This window comes from Cherax quadricarinatus, chromosome 42 (assembly GCF_038502225.1).
Source record: "Cherax quadricarinatus isolate ZL_2023a chromosome 42, ASM3850222v1, whole genome shotgun sequence".
Lineage (NCBI taxonomy): Eukaryota > Metazoa > Arthropoda > Malacostraca > Decapoda > Parastacidae > Cherax > Cherax quadricarinatus.
In genome coordinates this window covers 32,306,568-32,324,145 of record NC_091333.1, presented here as the reverse complement: position 1 = coordinate 32,324,145, position 17,578 = coordinate 32,306,568, and positions in this window count along the sequence as shown.

The following is a 17,578-nucleotide window of genomic DNA, read 5'->3' as shown; positions in this document are numbered from 1 at the left end:
AAGACTTCAACGCTAGTCCAACCTTTGGACGACGACCCACTTACACTAGTGGTAGGTCCCACTGTGATCCCACCTCCTCCTGCTTCGACTCATCTCACTGCAGTATATAAGCCACCTCTCTGGCTCTATGCTGCACTTCCTACAAGAGTGATGGACTGAACACATCGATTCCAGGTTGAGGGACTGATTACCTCAAACTCCTCTCCTTCACTTCACTTCACTTCTTGACCAGAGCTTTGGTAAGATGGGTAAGGATAGAAATATTGGAAAAGGATGGGAGAGGGGGAGAGAGGAAGGATTTAAAAGGTAAGTGGCCCAACCACTTTGGTGTAATTTAAAAAGTGTATGTGGAATAATAAGATATTCTTGAAGGGGTATAATACTAACCAATCAGAGTCTCATAGATATAACAGATATATAAGTACATGACTCTGAATTGGTAGTAAATATACAAGTTGCAATTGCCAATTTTTTTTTTCTTTTTTTTGCGATTGCACAACGGATATTTTAGCGACAATGAAGGGAATAATTTCGTGGCCAGTTCATAAAGAATTACTTTTCACATCAGCTTCTTACAAGGTGGTGTCCCGCCATAGTAAATGTAGCATAATTTTAACAGTAGAATGTTGTACAATATATCTCCCTAATTGGGGGGCGATGATTTTCTTAGTAAACATAGAAGGGTTTTGGTGTTACCCAATCATCTTCATTTGCAGGATGTTGCTCAATATCATTGGTCGATGGTAATCGTCTTTATGGATAAAACGACGGACCCTCTGTGGGAGAGTCATTCTTTGAGTCTTGTGAGGAGGAGTATTGATGATATAATTCGTGGTATTTTCAACTTGTAGAGGATATTCTCTATCTGGCATGTAGAGTTCTTGCATTGCATAGAGTTGTTTCTTTTTCAGGGTGTCAAGGTGTACATTTAAGGCAGTAATATCTTGTTGTACGTGTAAATCTGCCATTTTAACTCTGTCTCTCCTACTGGTACCCGTAATGAAGCGGAGAGCTCTATTCTGGACCCGTTGCAACCGTAGCATGTTGGCCTTTGTTGTTAATGACATTGGGACACATGGGTATTCGAGTATAGGTCTTATTATCATTTTATACAGATGTTTTTTAACATGTGGAGGGGCTTGATTGAATCTAAAGAGACTGCTAAGACCGGCTTTGGCTATGTTGATCTTTTTAGTTACATGAGGTGTTGAGTGGAGCAGCCTGTTTATTTCATATCCCATGATCTTGTTAGGGTTTCTAATGGCTACAGGTGTACCTTTGATGGAGATACCCTCTTTATCTTCGATGGTTGATGCAAAACATCCTATCGTGCTAACCAGGACTTTGTCAGGGTTAGTCGTAAATCTCCATTTCTTTTCCTAATTAGATGTTCGACGAAGTTCAATATTCATTTTTTCTATGACTCTCTCATGCTTGTATTTTCCTGTTACTCCTTACCCATTTCTACTTTGCATTGGACTGATGAAGTCATTGTGTGGCGAAATAAATAATTACAAATATAAAACTTAAGCTCAATAATGACCAGGTTTTCACTACATAGTTAACAATCGTCAGCTGAGGAATAACATCACAGAAGTAGCAAAATGCTGCGCTACATTTTCTTTTGTAATACCTGGAGTATACCTGAAATATACCTAGAGTATACCTGGAGTATACCTAGAGTATACCTGGAGTATACCTTTAGTATACCTGGAGTATACCTGGAGTATACCCGGAGTATACCTGGAGTATGCCTGGAATATATCTGGAGTATACCCGGAGTATACCTAGAGTATATCTGGAGTATACCTCGAGTATACCTCGAGTATACCCGGAGTATAACTGGAGTATACCTAGAGTATACCTGGAGTATCTCTGGAATATACCTACAGTGTACCTGGAGTATACCTGGACTATATTCCTGGAGTATACCTGGATTATTTCCAGAATATACCCGGAGTATACCTGGAGTATACCTGGAGTACACCTAAAGTATACCTGGAGTATGCCTGGAGTATACCTAGAGTATACCTGGAGCATACCTAGAGTACACCTGGAGTATACCTAGAGTATACCTGGAGTGTACCCGGAGTATACCTGGAGTAACCTGGGGTATATTAAGAGTATCCATTTATACCTGGAGTATAAATGGAGTAACCATTTATACTCCAGATATACATAGAGTATACCTGGAGTATAAATGGGTTATAGGCAGAGTATAACAGGAGTATACCTAGAGTATACCTGGAGTATGCCTGGAGTACACCTAAAGTATACCTGGAATATACCTAGAGTATACCTGGGGTATACCTGAGGTATACCCCAGGTATACCTGGAGTATAACTGGAGTAACCATTTATACTCCAGATATACATAGAGTATACCTGGAGTATAAATGGGTTATAGGCAGAGTATAACAGGAGTATACCTAGAGTATACCTGGAGTATTCCTGGAGTACACCTAGAGTACACCTAGAGTAAACCTAGAGTATACCTGGAGTATACCTGAAGTATACCTGGAGTATACATAGAGAATACCTGGAGTATACATGGAGTATACCTGGAATATACTTTGAGTATACCTAAAGTATATGTGGAGTTTACCTGAAGAACACCTGAAGTATACCTAGAGTATACCTGGAGCATACCTAGAGTATAATTGGAATATACCTGAGTAAACCTGAAGTATACCTGGAATATACCTGGAGTATACCTGGAGTATACCTGAAGCATACCTAGAGTATACCTAGAGTACACCTAGAGTACAACTAGAGTATACCTAGAGTACACCTAGAGTACAACTAGAGTATACCTGGAGAATACCTCAAGTATATCTGGAGTATACATAGAGTATACCTGGAGTATATATAGAGTATACCTGGAATATACTTTAAGTATACTTACAGTATACCTGAAGTATACCTGAAGTATACCTGGAGTATACCTAGAGTATACATAAATTACACCTAAAGTAAACCTGGAGTATGCCTGGAGTATACCTAGAGTATACCTGAATATACCTGGAGTATACTTGGAGCATACCTAGGGTATACCTAGAGAACACCTAGAGTACACCTAGGGTATACCTGGAGCATACATAGAGTATACCTGGAGTATACCTTTAGTACACCTAAAGTATACCTGGAGTATACCTGGAGCATACCTAGAGTATACCTGGAGTATACCTGGAGCATGCCAAGAGTATACGTGGAGTATATCTGGAATATACCTGGAGTATACCTGGAGTATACCTGAAGCATACCTAGCATACCTATCTGTGTAGTTTGCAGCCAAACAAACAAACGGGCTTCCACATGGATAAACTGTCATTTTGCGAAAATTGGTGTCACGCCCCTTGTGCAGATATCCAAGAACTATCTACAAGCAGTATTAAATCAGGGAAGTGTTTTTGGGTATGCCCAAATGAGATCAATCTGTGGACTAAAATCACGTTGGTATTAAAAGAGGATAACATCAACGCTGCCTTCATAGACAACCTGGAAGCATTCTATAACAGATGGGAAAATAAAAAGTCTGGGCTGGATGGTATCGCCCTTGATGCTGGCCATGTAGTCAAAAACTGTAAGGCTGGAGGTGCTGTCCTGGTAGACAGTTACTGTGAGGCTGGAGGTGCTGTCCTGGTAGACAGTAACTGTGAGGCAGGAGGTGCTGTCCTGGTAGACAGTAACTGTGAGGCTTGAGGTGCTGTCCTGGTAGACAGTTACTGTGAGGCTGGAGGTGCTGTCCTGGTTGACAGTTACTGTGAGGCTGGAGGTGCTGTCCTGGTAGACAGTAACTGTGTGGCTGGAGGTACTCTCCTGGTAGACAGTAACTGTGAGGCTGGAGGTACTGTCCTGGTTGACAGTTACTGTGAGGCTGGAGGTGCTGTCCTGGTTGACAGTTACTGTGAGGCTGGAGGTGCTGTCCTGGTAGACAGTAACTGTGAGGCTGGAGGTGCTGTCCTGGTAGACAGTAACTGTGAGGCAGGAGGTGCTGTCCTGGTAGACAGTAACTGTGAGGCTGGAGGTACTGGCCTGGTAGACAGTAACTGTGAGGCTGGTGGTGCTGTCCTGGTAGACAGTAACTGTGAGGCTCGAAGTGCTGTCCTGATAGACAGTTACTGTGAGGCTTGAGGTGCTGTCCTGGTAGACAGTTACTGTGAGGCTGGAGGTGCTGTCCTGGTAGACAGTAACTGTGTGGCTGGAGGTACTCTCCTGGTAGACAGTAACTGTGAGGCTGGAGGTACTGGCCTGGTAGACAGTAACTGTGAGGCGGGGGGTGCTGTCCTAGTAGACAGTAACTGTGAGGCTGGAGGTGCTGTCCTGGTAGACAGTAACCGTAAGGCTTGAGGTGCTGTCCTGGTAAACAGTAACTGAGGCTGGTGGTGCTGTCCTGGTAGGCAGTAACTGTGAGGCGGGAGGTGCTGTCCTGGTAGACAGTAACTGTGAGGTGGGAGGTGCTGTCCTGGTAGACAGTAACTGTGAGGCTGGAGATGCTGTCCTGGTAGACAGTAACTGTTAGGCTTGAGGTGCTGTCCTGGTAGACAGTAACTGTGAGGCTGGTGGTGCTGTCCTGGTAGACAGTAACTGTGAGGCTGGAGATGCTGTCCTGGTAGACAGTAACTGTGAGGCTTTAGGTGCTGTCCTGGTAGACAGTAACTGTGAGGCTTGAGGTGCTGTCCTGGTAGACAGTAACTGCGAGGTTAGAGGTGCTGTCCTGGTAGACAGAAACTGTATGCACGCAGGAATGCATATTAGTGGCCTCGAGGGAGACAGGAGTTTTAGTGGGAAAACAAGTGTACTCAAGGACAAGATAAAACCAATATTACAAACTAGTAATACCACAGGAGGCTGGTGGTGCTGCCCTGGAAGACAGTAACTGTGAGGCTGGAGATGCTGTCCTGGTAGACAGTAACTGTGAGGCTTGAGGTGCTGTCCTGGTAGACAGTAACTGTGAGGCTTGAGGTGCTGTCCTGGTAGACAGTAACTGTGAGGTTAGAGGTGCTGTCCTGGTAGACAGAAACTGTATGCACGCAGGAATGCATATTAGTGGCCTCGAGGGAGACAGGAGCTATAGTGGGGAAACAAGTGTACTCAAGGACAAGATAAAACCAATATTACAAACTAGTAATACCACAGGAGTTAGCAAACAAGGGGACTCCACTAGCAATAGTGAGGATATATTACCAGAAGCAACTGGTGAGACCTCCATTGTTAGTAGTAGTGAGGATAGGAATGAGACAGGAAAACATGCACCAACAGGGAATACAGTCACAAAAATCCAAGACAAATGGAAACCAAGCCTGTGCAAATATTATGCACTTGGTATCTGAAGGCATGGGATATCTGGAAAAACAGATGGGACGTGCAATTTTAACCACCCTAGAAAATGCCGTGCCTATATGACAACAGGAAAATGCAAACTCACTGTCTGTAAGCTTTTTCATCCTGAAATGTGTCCCTCTCCAGTACAGGAAAGACAGTGCTATAACTTAAATTGCCAGGCACACCATCTAAAGGGGACAAAAAGATACCAAACATCCAGACCATGGGAAAACCTGGGTAGCCACAGCCACTCAAGAGGGAGAGGTTTTTTGTGCCAGGAAGGAAAAAAACTGGCAGGAAATGGCAGAAATCGTACGCCAAATCCAGTCATTCCTGGAGTGTAACCACAGTCGATGACCTCCATTCCAAACCAACAGATACAGACACTAGTGCCGGAAAAAAATTCCCTCCCCCCAGTACCACCAACCCGATGACATTCTTCTTTGCAAATATACATGGTCTAAAGCCAGCAACGAACAACAAAATACCTTAAATCCGTGGACTGCTTGCAGAGGCAAATGCAATGTTCGCGGCTTTCACAGAGACCCATATAAAGGATCACTTGGACAACGAAATATGGATCCCAGGTTACAACCTATACAGATGCGACAGAGTGAACAGGCAAAAGGGGGAGGTTTGGCCTGTATATCGCAGAGTCACTTATTTACACAGAACTGCTAAATGCCTCAAATGATGCAGTTGAAGTATTAGCAGTAAAGATCGAGAACCAAAATCTAATAATTCCAGGAACAGCTCTTAAGAATTGACCACTGTCTGGAAAATCTTCAAGCTCCTGCCCCCAACGTCTTGCTCCTGGAGGATTTCAACTTAAGGCACCTGAAATTAAGGAATATAGCAAATAATGTTGTTGCAGTGATAACACCAGGAGGCAGCTCAGACGAGAACTCTCACACACACGAGCTTTTAAATCTGCACAAAATTCAACTTAAACCAGGAAATAATAGAACCTACTAGACTGGAGAATACAATGGACCTCATCTTCACTAACAATGATGATCTGATACGAAATGTCACCATATCAAAAACAATATACTCGGATCACAACATAATCGAGGTTCAGAAATGTATGCACGGAGTGCCAAACCGACAAAATGGAATCAGTCATGAGAGAGCCTTCACCAGATTCAACTTCAATAACAAGAACATAAAGTGGGACCAAGTAAACCAAGTCCTAAATCATATAAGCTGGGAAGATAGACTAAGCAACACAGACCCCAACTTATGCCTAGAAGAGATTAACTCTGTGGCACTCGATGTATGCTCAAGGCACATTCCTTTAAGAAAAAGGAGGAGTATATGTACAATGGAAAGAGACAGGCGCTCCCTTTACAGACGACAGAAAAGATTAACAGAGTGGCCAAAAGAGGCTAATATATCTGCAATGCGTAGGGAGACACTGGTCAAAGAAATAGCAAACATAGAACTTAAGCTAAAGGAATCTTATAGGAGTCAGGAATCGCGGAATGAACTAAAAGCCGTAAATGAAATCGAAAGAAACCCAAAGTATTTCTTTTCTTATCCCAAATCAAAGTCGAGAACAACATCCAGTAATGGGCCCCTACTTAAACAAGATGGGTCCTACACAGATGACAGCAAGGAAATGAGTGAGCTACTCAAGTCCCAATATGACTCAGTTTTTAGCAAGCCGCTAACCAGACTGAGAGTCGAAGATCTAAATGAATTTTTTATGAGAGAGCCACAGAATTTCGAAACACAAATCTTTCTGATGTTATCCTGACACCAAATGACTTCGAACAGGCGATAAATGACATACTCATGCACTCTGATCCAGGGCCAGACTCGTGGAACACCGTGTTCATCAAGAACTGCAAGAAGCCCCTATAACGTGCTTTAACATCCTATGGAGAGGGAGCATGGACATGGGGTTCGTCCCACAGATACTAAAAACAACAGACATAGTCCCACTCCACAAGGGTGGCAGTAAAGCAATAACAAAGAACTACAGACCGTTAGCACTAACATCCCATATCATAAAAATCTTTGAAAGGGTCCTAAGAAGCAAGATTGCCACCCATCTAGATACCCATCAATTACACAACCCAGGGCAACATGGATTTAGAGCTGGTTGCTCCTGTCTGTCCTAATTACTGGATCACTACGACAAGGTCCTAGATGCACTAGAAGACAAAACGAATGCAGATGTAAAATACACAGACTTTGCAAAAGCCTTCGACAAGTGTGACAATGGCATAATAGCACACAAAATGCGTGATAAAGGAATAACAGGAAAAGTTGGTAGATGGATCTCTAATTCTTCACAAATAGAACACAAAGAGTAGTAGTCAATAGAGTAAAGTCTGAGGCGGCTACGGTGAAAAGCTCTGTTCCGCAAGGAACAGTACTCACTCCCATCTTGTTTCTCATCCTCATATCTGACATAGACAAGGATGTCAGCCACAGCACCGTGTCTTCCTTTGCAGATGACACCCGAATCTGCATGGCAGTGTCTTCCATTGCAGACACTGCAAGATTCCAGGCAGACATCAACCAAATCTTTCAATGGGCTGCAGAAAACAATATGAAGTTCAATTAGGAGAAATTTCAATTACTCCAATATGGTAAACATGAGGAAATTAAAACTCATCAGAGTATAAAACAAATTCCAGCCTCACAGTAGAGCGAAAAACTAACGTCAAAGACCTGGGAGTGATCATGTAGGAGGATCTCACCTTTAAGGACAATAACATTGTACCAATCGCATCTGCTAGAAAAATGTCAGGATGGATAATGAGAACCTTCAAAACTAGGGATGCCAAGCCCATGATGACACTCTTCAGGTTGCTTGTTCTATCTAGGCTGGAATATTGCTGCACATTAACAGCACCTTTCAAGGCAGGTGAAACTGCTGACCTTCATGGCACACATAACTGAGATAAAACACCTCAATTACTGTTAACGCTTTAAGGGGTGGATAAATGGTAACACATCGACTCCTTTATTTTTCAACCGATTACGTTAATTTTTGGTGTACTATTAGAAGCTTATATCTAGTATCCTGTGCTGAAGTTTCAAACATATCGGCCAAAAAGGAAATGAAATATGCAAAATTTACGAAAAATTACATTTGGCAGTCGGGGGTGACTCAGTGGTACTTGGAAAAGTGGTTTTGACACTTGCTGCTGATAGAACACTTCTAATTCCATCACGAAACGTGAACGAATTCGAAAATAAACCTTATCTTCATGCTAAAAAAAAAATAAAGTTTCATAACTTTTTGACATTTTGGAAGATATCGGTCTTGTTGCCCACATAAATCTAAAAATGTTTGGGAAACTTCAGAAAGGAACACGGCCACTAATAAAGCAATCAATCTTCTATGTTTCTTGTGAAAATCAAGTCAATTCATTCATAAATAAGGATGGTCCCTGCCTAAATAGGTAAATAACTTACTTCCGAGATATAGGCCGCAGTGCGCGGCACCCCAGGTGCTCGGGAAATTTTTTTTTCCCCGAAAAATTCGCTTTCTTTTACACTTTTTCCGTTCCCTACGGGTGTTTATTACAGTTAACCATTGTAAATGTCCGTTTTCTCTCATCACTGATGAGAGAATGGATCCTTTCACCTTCAGGGGATATACCAGTATTACAACCCAGGATTTCAAATGGCCTGTTACCCCGGGTGTAATGGGAGCAAATAAACACAGTAGAAAAAGTTTAGACTTATTTTATCCTTCACCAATTTATAACAGCAATATGTACACTATGTACAGAGATAAGTATAGTGCACTCCACGGTAAGCAAAGCAGAAATAGAAGCCACAAGATAGCAGACCGTGCTTCAACCAGCTCTAGAATGGGAATGACAAGGGCAGACAGGAGAGCGGTATCCACATAACCTCTGCGATTGCCAATCCCACCTTCTTATTGGCTAGAACCTGGTCACTAGTTGAACGATGGGGCCCCATCACCAACTCTTAGCAACCTGGTTCGCTGGTTGGGGGAGATAGCCTGTAAATGAGGGTGTGTCCATGCGCCGAATAAAGGTTACGTACTCTTTGCATGCCACACCCCCACCCCCGAGAAGGCTCAGGATTAGGCTGCCACCTCCCAGTGGTAACCATGCCGCCATGGCACAAAATAATGGGACCGCCTATCCTCTCCACCATCCAACTCTTAGAGCTCAGCTTACCTAGTGACCAAAAGCCAAACCCTAAACTCAGAGCGAGACAGCAGTCAGATAGGCCAACATAGGTCCAAGATACAAGCGGACGGTAGCCCGTATCCCCTCACTAAAAAAAACCCCCACATCAGGGGATAAAAAAAAGAGCTTGAAAGGGGGTTACCACAAATACATCCTAACCTAAATAAAATATTAAACTAGACTCTTGACAAAGAGTATGCCAACACATTTTCTTTGCCGGCAATATATTTAATTTTTATGTTGTAGGGCTGCAGCCTGAGCGTCCAACGCATAAGCCTTGTGTTGTGATTCTTCATGGCTTGGAGATAGACTAACGGGTTGTGATCACTGTAGACTGTGACCACCTGCGATGTCTGGCCCACATAAACATTGAAATGCTCCAAAGCCAGTACCAGCGCGAGGGCTTCTTTTTCAATGGTAGAGTAAGCTCTCTGATGTGGCTGGAACTTGGCTGAAAAGTATGCGATTGGCTGCAGCTCCTTGTTCCCGATTTGTAATAGTACCGCCCCAACCCCAGACTCACAAGCATCAACCTGTAATGAAAAAGGTTTGGAGAAGTCTGGAGACAGGAGAATGGGTGCAGAGCACAATAATCTTTTTGCTTTATTAAAAGCAGTGTTACAATCTGAAGTCCAAATAAAGGGAACTTTATGACTGGTAAGAGAGGTAAGAGGGGCTACAATATCTGAGAAATTCTTACAGAATCTTCTGTAAAATCCGATCATGCCTAGGAAACGTTGAAGAGATTTCCTATCATGAGGAACTGGATATTCTTTAATCGAAAGAACTTTAGCAAGTTTAGGTGCAACATTACCACTACCTACTTCATGGCCTAGAAAAGTGACAGTGGCCTGGCCAAAGGAAGATTTAGATAAATTAACTGTTAATTGGGAATTCTTAAAGGTCTCAAACAGAGCTTTAAGTCTAAGTAGGTGTTGATCCCAAGTATCAGACACCACAACAATATCATCTAGGTATGCTGCCGTGCCTTCAAGTCCTTTAATAGCCTGATGGATGAGTTTCTGGAATGAAGAGGGGGAATTTTTCATTCCAAAGGGGGTAACTGTATACTGATAATGACCTCCTGGAATTACGAAGGCAGAGATTTCCTTCGCCTTATCTGTCAAAGGTACCTGATAGTAACCTTTAAGGAGATCTAATTTGGACACAAAAGTAGCCTTACCCACAAAGTCAATTACGTCATCCAGACGAGGAAGAGGGTAAGCATCTGTAATTGTGACCTCGTTCACTTTACGGTAGTCTGTGCACATACGAAACCCTCCATCAGCCTTTTTTACTAGGATGCACGGTGAAGCCCATGGACTAGATGACTCCTCCACTAAACCATGTTCTAACAAGAAGTCTACTTCCTGCTGAAGTAGCCTTTGCTTTTCAGGATTAGCTCTGTAGGGGGAGAGTTTAATTGGTTTAGATTTTCCCACATCTACATCATGGTAACCTAACGTACATTTTTTCGGCACATCCGAAAAAATATTAGGATATGACTGTAGAAGCTCAGTTAAATTGATTGCTTGTATTTCAGATAATCCAGCCATTAAAGGGCTAGGATCCTTGAGGAGGACAGAATTTGAAAGTTTAGTATTAATTTCAGAGATAGAGTGCAAAGAGTCCGAGTCGTCCTCAGAGGTAGAGGACAGAGTCATTACTGGGACTTTATCTGGTGTATGAAAGGCCTTGATTTGATTAATGTGGTAAGTTTTTGTTTTTGAGGTCTTGTCAATGGGAGCTACCACATAATTTAAATCAGATAATCTACTTACTATCTGCATAGGTCCCGTAAATCTAGCTTTCAAGGTGTGGCCAGGTATAGGTTTCTGCACCAACACCTTGTCTCCTGGATGGAAGGAGCGGAATTGTGCACTTCTGTCATACCTCTGTTTCATCTTACTTTGAGCTGTCTTTAGGTTAGCCTTGGCTAACTCACGTGCCACCTGCAACCTTGAAGACGGGTTGTAGAGTGCTGAGCTTACGTCTTCTCCCATCCATCCTTCTTTGAGCACCCGAAGAGGACCTCGTACATTGTGCCCAAAGATCAGCTCAAACGGACTATACCCTGTAGACTCTTGCACCGTCTCTCGTACTGAGAACAGCAACAACGGTAGAGATTCATCCCAATCTGTCGGAAAGTGCATGCAAAAACTTCTCATCATTGTTTTTAATGTTTGGTGGAATCTTTCCAAGGCGCCTTGGGACTGAGGATGATAGGCAGTGGATAAGTTGTGAATTATCCCTAACCTAGTTAATACTTCCCTAAATGCTTTGGCAGTGAAGTTAGTACCTTGATCACTTTGTATAGTTTTAGGAATGCCAAAACAAGAAATGAATTTTGTTAAAGCTTTGAGAATAGCTTTAGTATTGATACTACGCATAGGGATTGCTTCAGGATATCTGGTTACTTTATCCATAATTGTAAATAAATACTGGTTTCCAGACTTTGACCTAGGTAGTGGACCTACACAATCTATAATTAAATCTGCAAAAGGTTCTCCATCAGCAGGTATGGGTTGGAGAGGTGCAGGTTTAATGGAATGTCCAGGTTTTCCAACTTGCTGACATTCTCGGCAACACCTAATATGATTCTTCACATCTTTCTTTAATTTTGGCCAATAAAATTCTTTTGTGATTCTATACAAGGTTTTTGTAATTCCCAAGTGACCTCCTAATGACGTATTATGAGCTATATTTAATATCTGAGGTCTATACTTGGTTGGAACCACTAACCTGTCGTATAATTGCCGGCCCTCTATCTCCTTACCAGTCTCAGTGCAGACCAAATAATCATTTTTAACTTCATACTTGACTGGATGACCCAAAGAGGATTTACCCATGGCTGCCTGAAAAGCGAATTTTAAAGAAGGGTCCTTTCGTTGTTCCTCCCGGAAGGACAGTCCCTCGGGCATGGAAACAGAGACATCTGGCAATCCTGCAACCTGGGAATAGGAAGGCTTGATCGGGGTCTGTTCACTTGATTTACGAGACTCCGGCCGGTGTGTCTCATAAAACAACGTGGCTATTTCGAGATCGGAGTCGTCCAAGGATAGGTCAACATTCTCTCCAGACAACCCTTGGGATGTTGCCCGAGTTATGGCCAACACTGGAGAAGCATTAATCATTATAGGTTCAGGACACGAACTAACAGTAGTAATGTTATTACCCAGTAATAACATGGCATTTTTCATGGGAAATCCTTTTGAGACACCTACAGTCAAGTACCCAGTGTAATATTTGCACTGTACATAAATTTTATGTAAAGGAACAGAATATATAGCTCCTCCATATGCTTCCAATAAAACTGAGGAATTCAAAGAAGTATTCTCTGAAAGGGGTAATATTCCTTCTCTGACAAGTGAGCAATATGCTCCAGTATCTCTAAAGGTATTTACTTTAGTTGGTTCTGAGTTTTCCTGAAGGGAAATAAGACTTTCGCAATAATAAGGGGCCATACCTTTTTCTACTTCTCTAGGGGACATGTTACTAGGGATATTAGAGATTTTCCCGATGGGTTGAGGTTTTTGGGGGCAGTTGGAACTGATGTGACCTACTTTATTACACCTGAAGCAGACGACAGGCTTGCCCTTTACTCCCTGATGACGTTGCAAGTGGTGTCGTTCTGGCTGGTGCCTCTCTGGATATTGTTGTCGAGATGCTCCATAAGTAGTTTGCCTCTCCGCAGGGGGACCATATGTTGAGAAGCGTGGCTCACCAGGTGACTTATTTGGATGACGTAGACGCTCTCCCTCCGGCTGGCACTTCATTCTCCAATGTTGTCGATCTCTGCTCACGCCAGACTGTTGAAAAGAGAGACGGGACCGCTCGGACAAGGAGCGGTTCGTTTCGAAGGTATCAGCCCACCTGGCTGCCTCCAATGCAGTGGTTAAGTCACGATCCTGCAGAAAGACACGAACCTCTGGTCCCACAGACTCCAGCAGGTTATCAATCAGAATAAGCTGCACCAGCTCCTCAAAGTTAGAGACACCACTCGCTTTATACCAGCTGGTAAAAGCTTTGGTTTGCTGTCTCACAAAGTCCACCAGGGATTGACCAAGCTGCCGCCTGTTCAATTTGAAGGTCTTACGATATTTAGCTGGGATACATGTATATGCTTCCAACACTGTGGTCTTCACTACTTGATAATCAGAGAATTCAGCGTCAGTTAATACCGACGTAAATTCCTGTGCCTTACCCAATAATGCTGTATGAACCAACGCTGCCCAGTGCTGTTCCGACCACCTCAAGGCTCGAGCCTGATTTTCGAAGCTTTCGAAAAATTGCTCTGGTTCGGCCTCATTGAAGCGGGGAACAAGCTGTACTGCTTTTTGTAAACTGAAATCGTTTACAGAATGCGAAAACTGCCTCCTTTCTCTTTCCCTATCAAATTCTTCCCTTGCGAATGCTCTCTGTTCCCTAGTTTGCTCCAGCGTGATTTTTGCCAGCTCAAGTGCCAAGGACGCTGATTCACCTCGAGACAACCCAGCTGCACTATACTGACCATCTTGCTCCGTAGGTGTATCATCTTCCTCATGCGAGAACATAGGAGTTTTTTTCCCTAGCTCCCTTAGAGGGAGGAGTTTGATGTGCCATCTCTTCTTCAATAAGTTTGTCAGCAATAAGTGAACGCAGTTGCGCAGCTGTAAGAGTGCGTTTATAGGGAATGCCAATGGAACGAGCAATTTGCCAACAACGCTGTAGGGACAATTTAGGTAGGTTATGCAAAGTATATGCCGACACCAGGCGTCTGACTCGTCTAGGTGGCATAAGTTATTCGCTATGCACAGTACGAATACCCCAACGTAACACGTTAATTTGCAGAACACGCTTAGCTATGCACAGTACGATTGCAGAATACGCATACAAGCAAAGCCGACTGCACACAAGATTGACCGTAGCGAAGCGAGCACACTGAACAAGCTAGTAGCGAGCTGTTGAACGATCACACAATAGCAAGGCTGATCATAAGCAACTGACACGCAAAATTTGTAAAGCGAAGCGAGACAGCAAGCTACACAATGTTCCTGCTACAAGCTTCACCCTAAGCTCAACCGTTTCTCTAAGTCCAGCTCCAGCTCCTGGACAGGCCCCCATATTACAACCCAGGATTTCAAATGGCCTGTTACCCCGGGTGTAATGGGAGCAAATAAACACAGTAGAAAAAGTTTAGACTTATTTTATCCTTCACCAATTTATAACAGCAATATGTACACTATGTACAGAGATAAGTATAGTGCACTCCACGGTAAGCAAAGCAGAAATAGAAGCCACAAGATAGCAGACCGTGCTTCAACCAGCTCTAGAATGGGAATGACAAGGGCAGACAGGAGAGCGGTATCCACATAACCTCTGCGATTGCCAATCCCACCTTCTTATTGGCTAGAACCTGGTCACTAGTTGAACGATGGGGCCCCATCACCAACTCTTAGCAACCTGGTTCGCTGGTTGGGGGAGATAGCCTGTAAATGAGGGTGTGTCCATGCGCCGAATGAAGGTTACGTACTCTTTGCATGCCACAACCAGTAATTTTTTTTCCACTAGGGCATCTTGTTATGCTATATATTATTTTTTTCAGGTGTACTTATTATGTTTCTATGCTATCAATGTATTGCACTATGTCATAATAGATCAATTGTGATAGGTAAATAAGCCTTATAATTGATATTAGCGTGGGTATGCAATAGTGTTTTGTTGGCTGGAGGTGTCGGCCATTTTGTGCAATAATCCCAGGGGTACCTGATTGGTTCCTTGATCCCATTCAAATTCAAATTCAAATTCAAAGTTTATTCTCTATAAAGATTACAATGTTGAATTTACAGAATTTGGTTGTTGTGTGGTTTACATGTAGTTAAATAATGATTACAGAGTGTACCACTAGAACGGCTAGCATGGCTAGGCATTTCGGGCAGACTTAGTTTAATTCTTTATTTTAAAATATTACAAATTATGAGGTAAGTTGGTATTATGGCTAAGTGACTAAATACTAGTTTGTGAGTTTAGCAATGTGAATGCTTTTGTTTTGACACAGTACATAGTTTCAGTATTGGAGTACCATAGGATTCATTATTTTAAGATTGAGATTAATATTTCTCTTTATGGTCAAATGGGTGAGTGAGTGTAAGTGTGAACCACCAGGTGGTATTCGTGTAGTTAGTTGATCGGGTGTATCAGGGAGATAAGATGTTTTCTAATGGTAGTTTTGAAGGTGATGAATGTGTCTGCAGTTCTAGAGTTCTCAGGTAGGGTGTTCCAGATTTTAGGGCCTTTGACATACATTGAATTTTTGTAAAGGTTTAGTCGAACACGAGGAATGTCGTAGAAATGTTTGTGTCTGGTGTTATGCCTGTGGGTTCTGTCACAACTATCAAGAAAGCGTTTTAGGTCAAGGTTGATATTGGAGTTTAAGGTCCTGTAGATGTAGATTGCACAGTAGTGAGTGTGGATGTACTGAACAGGGAGTAAGTTTAGATCTATGAAGAGTGGGGGGGGGGGTGTTGCAAGGGATGGGATTTAGTGATTATTCTTACTGCAGCTTTTTGTTGGGTTATTATTGGCTTTAGGTGTGTTGCTGCAGTTGATTCCCAAGCACAAATAGCATAGGTGAGATATGGATAAATAAGTGAGTGGTATAGTGTGAGAAGGGCATTTTACGGCACGTAGTATCATATCTTGGAGAGGATCCCAACCGTTTTGGATACTTTTTTGGTTATGTGTTGGATATGGGTGCTGAAATTCAGGTTGTTGTCAAGGTATAAGCCTAGGAATTTGCCCTCATTATGTCTGGTAATTAGAGTGTTGCCGATCTTAATGTTAATTTGTGCATCTCCTGCTCTGCTACCAAACATAATATAGTAGGTTTTGTCAGTGTTAAGCGTAAGTTTATCGGCTGTCATCCAAGTCGATATTTTGATCAGCTCCTCATTAACAATGGTGTTGAGGGTGGCAAGATTAGGGTGAGAGATGACATAAGTCGTGTCGTCAGCAAAGAGAATGGGTTTCAGGTGTTGGGATACGTTTGGAAGATCATTAATGCATATGAGGAAGAGCAGGGGACCAAGGACACTTCCCTGCGGAACTCCAGTATCAAGTGGCCGTGTTGTTGATGCTGTGTCTTTAATGGTGACATACTGATACCTATTAGTAAGGTAAGATTTGAAATAAGCAAGTGCATGGCCTCTTATACTGTAATGGTCAAGTTTGTGGAGTAGGATGTCGTGGTCTACTGTGTCAAAAGCTTTTCTTAGGTCAATAAAAATTCCTAGTGGATATTCTTTATTTTCCAGTGCTGTGTAAAGCAGATCAAGCATTTTTATGATTGCATCATTAGTGCTTTTATTTTTCCTGAATCCAAATTGGCAGGGGTTGAGTATGTTTTGTGCTGTTATAAATGAATACAGTCTCCTGTGCACGAGTTTCTCAAAGATTTTGGATAGCAATGGTAAGTTTGATATTGGCCTATTGTTGTTTAAGTCTGTAGGGTCACCACCTTTATGACTTGTTAAAAAGTAATGAAATAGCATGCGAAAGGATATGGGCTGCTCGCTTGTACTGTAATGGTGGGACATTAGACAGATTCCCTGAGTTGTTTCTAAGTGACTTTATAATCTCGGTGACTTCCGAGGGCTCAGTTGGTGCAAGATAGAAGGAATTTGGGAAATTCCCATCTAGGTAGTCCCCGGCATGGGCATTGGTATGTGGGATTTTATTGGCGAGATTAGATCCTATGGTTGAGAAGAAGTCGTTTATCTTGTTAGCTGTGTCAGTGGGATGTAGTGGTGTTTCATTAGGTTTAGTTAGGACAATATTCTTGGTTTTTTCAGTTTGTGGGTCCCTAGAATCTGAGAGAGTGTTTTCCAGGTCTTTTTTATATCTCCTTTAGTGTCTGTGAATCTACTGGAGTAGTATAGTTGTTTGGCTTTCTTTATTACTTTGGTGAGAACTGATGAATAGTGTTTAAGAATATCTTTGTGTATTAAGCCCTGTCTATATTGCTTTTCATATTGGTGTTTCTTGCCAATGGATTTCAGAATGGTGCTGGTTAGCCATGGGCAACCAAGCCGTTTG